The sequence below is a fragment of the Bactrocera latifrons genome, unplaced genomic scaffold (genome assembly GCF_001853355.1).
Source record: "Bactrocera latifrons isolate USDA-ARS-PBARC rearing strain unplaced genomic scaffold, ASM185335v1 scaffold_312, whole genome shotgun sequence".
In the NCBI taxonomy this organism is placed as follows: Eukaryota; Metazoa; Arthropoda; class Insecta; order Diptera; family Tephritidae; genus Bactrocera; species Bactrocera latifrons.
Genome location: NW_017536764.1, coordinates 68,044 through 76,661, shown reverse-complemented (window position 1 = coordinate 76,661; position 8,618 = coordinate 68,044). Strand labels below are relative to the sequence as shown.

General features: G+C 33.5%; 1 protein-coding gene across 1 annotated transcript in view; it reads left to right on the top strand.

Annotated features, from left to right (window-relative positions):
- Positions 1-4,370: 4,370 nt before the first annotated feature.
- Positions 4,371-8,618, top strand: part of LOC108970873 (G-protein coupled receptor moody) — a 16,939-nt gene continuing 12,691 nt past the window's right edge. The window contains exon 1 of the mRNA XM_018936553.1: positions 4,371-4,502. The gene's annotated coding sequence lies outside the window, so the exon portion shown is untranslated. The remainder of the gene's footprint in view (positions 4,503-8,618) is intronic.

The following is an 8,618-nucleotide window of genomic DNA, read 5'->3' as shown; positions in this document are numbered from 1 at the left end:
CGTTATCGTGGTGCAAAAGCCAATTTTTGTCACATCTTCTCGGCCTTCTGAGCACATTTTGTACCACCGATAAACGTTGCTTCGGTCCAAGGTAGCTTCTCCATATGCCACAGTCAACATTCGGAATGCACAGTTAATTTCATTTTTCACACAAAATTTTATACAGATAAATGAACATTCAAAATGGCCGAGCTTGTCGGCATAAGTGAGAGACATAAGTACCAACATAACGCCACAAAAAATTCGAAATTCGAATATACKTAACCCGCGAAAATTAAAAATTCGCGATACTTTTTGAACACACCTCGTATTCCTTTGTGAAACAAATAACCAGTATAGTTGACAATAGGCAGCATCTAATATTTTGAAATAACACAACCAAAAATGATTAACTGACGGAAAATCATATTTAGAATAAAAATAATAACGTTTTGAAAAACATCTTTTGTCCTGGTTGATGTCTGCTGGAAAAGGTCTTGAAGGCTGTAAAGGCCCAATATCAAAAATTTGAAGTTTTTCATTATCACTTAATATTTTGTTCGTGAAGTTTCCGAAGTAATAAGAAAATTTGTCGTACACATTTTCGAAAAATGTAGAGGTCAGTGGTTCCAAACCGTCTGCTCCTATGTGTGTCATGCAAACGTGGATGATCCACGTTCCCATAATCGACGCCGGATGTATCTCCAAATGCAAGAATTGCCGAATCTTCTTCTGTAGTCTTCACAACCAAAACTGCAATACCGCATTATTTGAGTCGCTATAACCGAAATCTACAGTTCTGACACAATTTATTGACTTAACGGGTGTAAATACGAGTGATAAAATGAAATAAAATTGAACCATTTCAAAAGTTTCAGTTCGATTGAGAATTCTGATAAGGATTCGAAGGCCCCCTGAGCTTTAGGGTCCCAGGGCACTGCCCTGCCTAGCCCCTAGGTAGCTACGCCACTGAAGATGAGTAAATCCGCGATGTTAAACAAAATTTTAAAATTAGTTTTTATTTTGTCATATGGATTCTGCATTGTCTTCAATTGGGTAACGATATAATCAGTTGAAAAAGTTACTAAAACTTTTGGATTTTTATTTAGTATTAATTAGTTGCAAAGTTGTACAGCCATTTTTGATCATTATAAAATATTTTAAATATCATTAACTATCGATATCCGTCCAAAATAATTCAGTTGAAGTGTTGTTAAACTTTAATTTTTTTGTAGTATTACAGGTTTCAACCCTATGCCAGTAGGGTTCACTAAAATATCAAACTGCACCTATGTATTTCGGAAAAACTTGAATAGAAAACGAGAAGTTAGTAAACAACATACGAAAACGGTGTTCATAACTTTTAAACTCTTCCTAAAAACCATAGATATTGTAGTCTGCGCCAGATTATTTAACATACATTCTTGATAGCGACCAACAACAAGGAAACAGAGAGTTTTTCGTAATGCTCCTACATCTAATTTAGAAAAAAAAGAATTAAATGCTTCGTTTTTTAAAAGCTATTTAATAAACAGTAAAACATTGACTTATTTGATTTTAGGGAGCTCAAATGGATTTGACTGCTCACAATGACCCATTCATATGCGCAGCACTAGCCCCAACATATTGTTATCGTAATAAAAGTCAAAACATACGGCATTTTCGTCAGCAATAACAAATCTTAATTTTTTAGGTACTAAACTGGAACTGATACTGAAAATAGTTGAAATTCGTAACGTCAAATGCGTTTTTCCTTTTTAATCAAACAACCTTATTAATTTTAAAAGTTTATAAATTTTGTTGTTAAGATAAAATAGGCTTAGAACGGGTGCAGAATTTAACGTTTGCCTAGAGTAGTAAACTGTTTCGAGCCGGCGCTGAGATTACCAATACACATGCGCAAGTTATCGTTTTTACGGACGGATGGCAGTCACGCATATATCTGGGACGTCTGTATACATGTATTTAAGGTGTACAAACAATCGTCAGGTGAATAAAGGTATTAGAATTTGTCTTTTAAAGCCAAACATAGTAAATTTTTTATAAGTATAAGCAGGTAATTCAGGACGATTTAGTTTTTTGAAGTATTTTCCATAAATGGATGATTGGCCCACTGTCCAAGGCTATTACAGGTTAACATTAATCTTGACTTAAATATTCAGAATATACATATATACATATTTTTTTGAACTATTAATTTTTTTCAGTCCCGTCACGAAATTTGCTTCAAAATACCCTAAAGAAAATTCCCTGAAAATTTTAGCCCTTAATATTAACATTAAGAACTGGACCAAAGTCTATAAAAACTTTCCGTAGAAAATACACTACAATCGTGAGTTTTTATCTTTAAATTAATACAGATCGGAGGTATTTTATGGCATGGCTTTCACTTTAGACGCATATTTCTCAGAACTGTTCACTCTACAAAAGTGCCCAGTGCAACAAAGTCGTAATTCACACCAGCAAGATAGTACGGGGCTCTAAACCCGCTTTTTCCAAGAATTTCGCATTTTTTTGGATATATCTCGTAAATTAAAAGAGCTATAGAAAAAATATATGTACATGACAAATTTGTAGGAAATTTTATTTGCTATAAAAAAGGTTCGAGGTCAAAATGGCTATCATTAATACTTCTCGAGATATTCGGCTTTTCATTTTTAATTTTCAAGGAATTTTGTTTAGGTTATTTCCAAGGAAATTTCGTAAGGGGACTGAAAAAAATTAATAGTTCAAAAAAAAAAACACCCCAAGGTACATGTATATATTTGTAGCTATAATATATCACATATAAGTTAATGTAATAAGTTAACTCTTGAATATAAGTACGTACATACATAAATACATATGTATGTAAGAAGGTAAAAATAGAAGATAAGAAAAATATAGTATTATCAGTCTTCGTATCATGCAATGCGTAGAGTAACACAACCATATGCGTAAATACATGCTCATATATGCATGTATGAATTAACGCTAGTGAGTGCTCTTCACTGAATGAACCGGCGTTCGATCATCATACCATATACATATGTATGTATCTGCATGTACATATACAGATAAATGTAGGTAAATATTATATATAACATATTCAGTTGTACTAAAATATTTTTACAAATCAAAATTTAAAATATTGCCTTCTTATATTTAATATTACTACCCAGCCCATCTATTGATATTTGCACTCCAGTAGATATGTACATATGTATGTATGATATATACATATTGGGAAAGGATATGTATGATGGGGAGAAGCTAATTATCACATAATTTTAACGGTCTGCAGTTATAATCGATGTTCACATGCATATGCATGCGCAAATGCATGCGTGAATATGTTCTGCACACAAACGCGCAACGCTATGTATCTATATACATATGTACATGTTCAATAGTACTATACACATACATAATTCTTCATGCCCATAATTGTATGGCGCATCCCTAAATAACGGCGGCAACGCTGAGGGTTGAAAATTTCGATTTTGTCAGAGCGATAAGAAGTAATTTTTATAAAAAAATTTATTGACACCTGATATTTAATGATTGTACAAATGAATGAAAGTATTATTAATAATTTAATTCGTTTTTCATTTTATTTATTTTGCACTAATTTTAGTGAGAATTTAACGTAAAGTTGCCGCGTCGATGTTAAGGCGCCGCCCAATTTTGGTATGCCAGTAACACTCCTCACAGAACCGATCTGTGACAGTCGCGTTTTTACTTTCCGATAAGATACCACTTACAAACTTACACTACGTACATACGTATGTATGTATATTCTCTTATATGTACATAAATACATATGTATTTATATACTCAATTATTACTATAGTTGACTTTTAAAGCAGCATGTCGAACCCATTGTTAATTAGTAGTTTTATTTAATTTCAATGTATGTACATATGTATGTAGACATTATTCTCTTGGAACAAAACGTCTGAAGTTGATAATAAAATGTTTGATGGCGTGAAAATAGCTTAAGTTGGATACAACAACTGTACATACATACATGCTTATAAATAATATTTCTGTAATGTTTTAATTAAAGCAATTCAAGTCATTTGCCTATAAGCAACAACAATAATTCACTCCCCCAACTAAGTACCAGTCATAATGAAGCAAGATCTCAAAGTTATATTTATTCTCTTACATTTTTATTTTCGAGTTATGTCAATCTTGCGGCAAATAATCGATATGCATATGTATATCACACAAAAATACAAACGTGTATAAATAAGCATAAGCATAGACAAACATATGTATGTATGTGAGTCGGCATTAGTATTGCTTGCGATCGTGTTATTGATGTCGTTGGGACTAACTACGACTCGCATGCTTACTGACTACTTAATCGTTTCTCTTTCTTCGCTCAATTGTCGTTATAATGTCAACGCATTCGGTTCGTGTTCTGCTGATACTGCAGTCATAGTATTTCCGCGCTTGCAATTCATTCACAAGAACGAAAATACTGAATTTCGTGTAGAATCTTATGAATTTTCAAAAAATTACCAACGTGTTTTTAAGTAAGTTAATAGTTATACCAATCAAAGTTTTATACACAACCGACCGGAATTTTAATAAAAAATTATCAATTTTCTTATCACTGAATGGAAATTTTGTTTCCTTTGAGCTTTATTTAAAAGATGTTATATTTATTTTTGTGTATTATCAGCCGAAGATATTTGTATGAGAACTTGGCAACAAATGTGGTTTATGCAGAGGATAAATAACATACATTCGGCTATAAAAGTGAAAAATATCTGTTAGTCATCTGCTTGAAACTTACTTATAAAAGTGATTCATAGTTATGTGTTTTTATAATTACAAAAGCGGTACTTCTAAATATACAAATACTATTGGTTTTGTTGCTAAAGCTGAGGCGATTCAGCTTTACATTACTTGGAATTGAACGAATATAAGTATGTATATATGTACATACATGCATATGCAATAAGTAAGGAAAGTTGCAAGTAAAGCGGGCTTACTGACTCACGCTTGGCTGGCGGTTACGCATACATTCTTATGTACATATGTACATACATGTGTACATTTTAAGCTGTCATCACAACTCAGACGGCGTTAAGCATGAATTGGCACACATACACTCCTCTTCTACATATATGTACATAAATACTTACATTCTACAGCTTAACCATAAAATAATTAATTAAATTTGCGAATTGAGGTCTAAAACAGTAATAGCTCACACTCCCAATTTAATCTCACTCTCGCCGCTTTAAAAATTTTTACAAGAGACTTGTGTTGCGCTCACGATTACGCGATTTTTGTTTATACAACAACTCGCGAGTATCACTTGTTTGTATGAATGTATAGTATGTAAACATTTCAGTGCCGTATACTCGGAGCTCGACAATATCTGATAAGGCCGTGCAATTGAAGCAATTTCATAGTTCATTTACGAATAACTATTTTGTTGACAATTAAAATTATTTGACGACTATGTAATAGAAGAATTGCAAGAAAAAAGTGAGTACAACTACTTAACTTACAGCCATTCTTCACTCTAACATGTGCTTATATGCACTTATGCAGATTAAGTCGTATCGATCAAATGGTACATATAGTCGGCGGATTTCTATTAACTAGTAGTTTTGAAGACATATCAGTATTGTACTTATTTTTTCGAAAAATATAATATTGGATTATTGTCTAATTTCATGACTTGGTCTTAGCGTGCACTTTCTAACGCGATTCAGTAAATAAATGATAAAAATCGCGTTAGTTTCTAGGTGGCTAGCGGATGCTAAAAACCGCCATCGTAAGTTAACTTACTTGCTGTGATCATTTTGCAGGCTGTTTTTAAAAATTTTATGTTTAAGGTAAAATGTAATTTTCGAATCCAAACGGAGCCACTTAACATTGTTAAGGGCTGAACGGAAAGGCAATATCTATAGTTCTGCAAGAAATGATGAGTTTCGTTCAGATAAATATATGCTATGTAATAAAAATAAAATAAAAATTCCATACAAGAACTGAATTTGATAGGTAAGTTTGTATGACAGCTATCCGATCTAAATACGAATACAATATTATAGCATTGGCTTAGGCAATAATCTATGCCAAATTTTATTTAAGATATTCTGTCGAATAAAATAAGTTTTCCATACAATGATTCGATTTTGAGCAATAAGCAGCTATATGCTAGTGGCCCAAAAGCCTTTTGAGGAGAAAAAGACGTGTTTAGATCGATAGCGTACATACTGACAAAAGGATATGGCTAAATCAGCTTAGCTCGTCAAGTCGTCGAATTCGAAAAATGACCCAGCTACTTTTATAAAACAAATATCAGTCGGAAATAACTGAAACGAACTTGGATAAACCAAAAATTGTGATTCTTCCAGTTAGAAATTCAGTTTATTTAGGGTTGCAGAAAGGCTCAATATATCACATATTTTATTTCTTTACTAATCAGTTAAATGCTGCAAAATTATATGATAACCTAGTCCTTCTTCCCATTTTGATTCAAGACAAACTTTAATTCGATGAACATGCTTATTTAGTAGATTGTAGAAAAATATTATAAAAAAACAATAATGAACTTAAATTGAGCAAAAAGAAATATATCCGTTACACAATCAATCATGGCACTACTGGACAGACCTGCCCACATATTTCTGTACGCCGGACAACCAACATTAGACACACACAAAATTAAAGAACAAACAAGTAAGGAAGGGCTAAGTTCGGGTGTCACCGAACATTTTATACTCTCGCATCAAATACCGTCTTTGTGTAAAGTTTTATTCTGCTGTCATCATTGGTTCCTAATGTATATATTATACAGAGAAGCCATCAGATGCAATTCAAAATAGCGTTATATTGGAAGAAGGCGTGGTTGTGAACCGATTTCACCCATATTTCGTACATGTCATCAGGGTGTTAAGAAACTATTATGTACCGAATTTCATTGAAATCAGAGGAGAAGTTCCTGAGATATGGTTTTTGGKCCATAAGTGGGCGACGCCACGCCCATTTTCAATTTTTAAAGAAAGCCTGGGTGTCACCGAACATTTTATACTCTCGCACATTTCATCAAGATATCTCAATTTTTACTCAAGTTACAGCTTGCACGGACGGATAGACAGACATCCGGATTTCAACTCTACTCGTCACCCTGATAACTTTGGTATATGTGAATATATATGTGACGATATATACCGTTATTAGCAACTTTATTCCGAGAGTATAAAAATCATACCCTCTGAATTACATGAAAATATCTGAGAGATTTTCCGATATTTCGGTGAAAAATTAGGTTAGGTTAGGTTAGGCACTGAGTTCTTCGTGTTCCATATCAGGACCTTGAAAAGTTATGGACCGATCACGGCAATTTTTCCACAAGGGATACCTCAAGGATACCGTATTTGTGTAAAGTTTTATTCCGCTATCATCATTGGTTCCTAATGTATATATTAGAGAAGAGAAGGCATCAGATGAAATTCAAAATAGCGTTATATTGGAAGAAGGCGTGGTTGTTAACCGATTTCACCCATATTTCATACATGTCATCAGGGTGTTAAGAAACTATTATGTACCGAATTTCATTGAAATCGGAGGAATAGTTCCTGAGATATGGTTGTTGGGCCATAAGTGAGCGACGCCGCGCCCATTTTCAATTTTTAAAGAAAGTATGAATGCAGCTTCTTTCTGATATTTCTTCGTAAAATTTAGTGTTTCTGACGTTTTTTGTTAGTCGGTTAACGCACTTTCAGTGACTTTCAACATAACCTTTGTGTGGGAGGTGGGAGTGATTATTATCCGATTTCTCCCATTTTTGAACTGTATATGGAAATGCTTGAATGAAACAACTCTGTTTGGTTGACATAGCTATAGTAGTTTCCGAGATATGTACAAAAAACTTAGTTGGGGCGGGGCCACGCCCACTTTTGCAAAAAAATCACGTCCAAATATGCTCCTCCTTAATGCGATCGTTTGTGCCAAATTTCACTTTATTATCTTTATTTATGGCTTAGTTATGACACTTTATAGGTTTTCGGTTTTCGCCATTTTGTGGCAGTGGGCCGATTTTGCCCATCTTCGAACTTAAGCTTCTTATGGTGCCAGGAAATACGTGTACCAGGTTTCATCATGATATCTCAACTTTTACTCAAGTTACAGCTTGCACGGACGGACGGACAGACGGACGGACATATTATAAACATTCCTTACAAGAACTTTGGTCGATTAGTTTGTATGGCAGCTATATGCTATAATGACACGAGGTTGGAATATAACAGCTTGACAAATTACTTGAAAATATCTCGTCAAATTAAAAAGCGCTTTATTTCGTTCCTTCAGTTTATATGGCAGCCAATGGTTGCCTTTTAAATTTCGGGATTAGAAAACAAAAACACATATTAATTGTCGAAAATAAAACTATTGTATATATACTATACTGTTTTATTGGTTTGACACAATTGCAAAATGTTGCAAATCTGCATTTTACAAGCAAAATATGTTTAAAATAATGCTACATTCATAAGAATCATATTTATTAATAACCATGGTCTGTCCGTCAGACGGACTCTACTCGTCACCCTGATCACTTTGGTATATATAACCCTATATCTGACTCTTTTAGTTTTAGGACTTACAAACAACCGTTATGTGAACAAAAC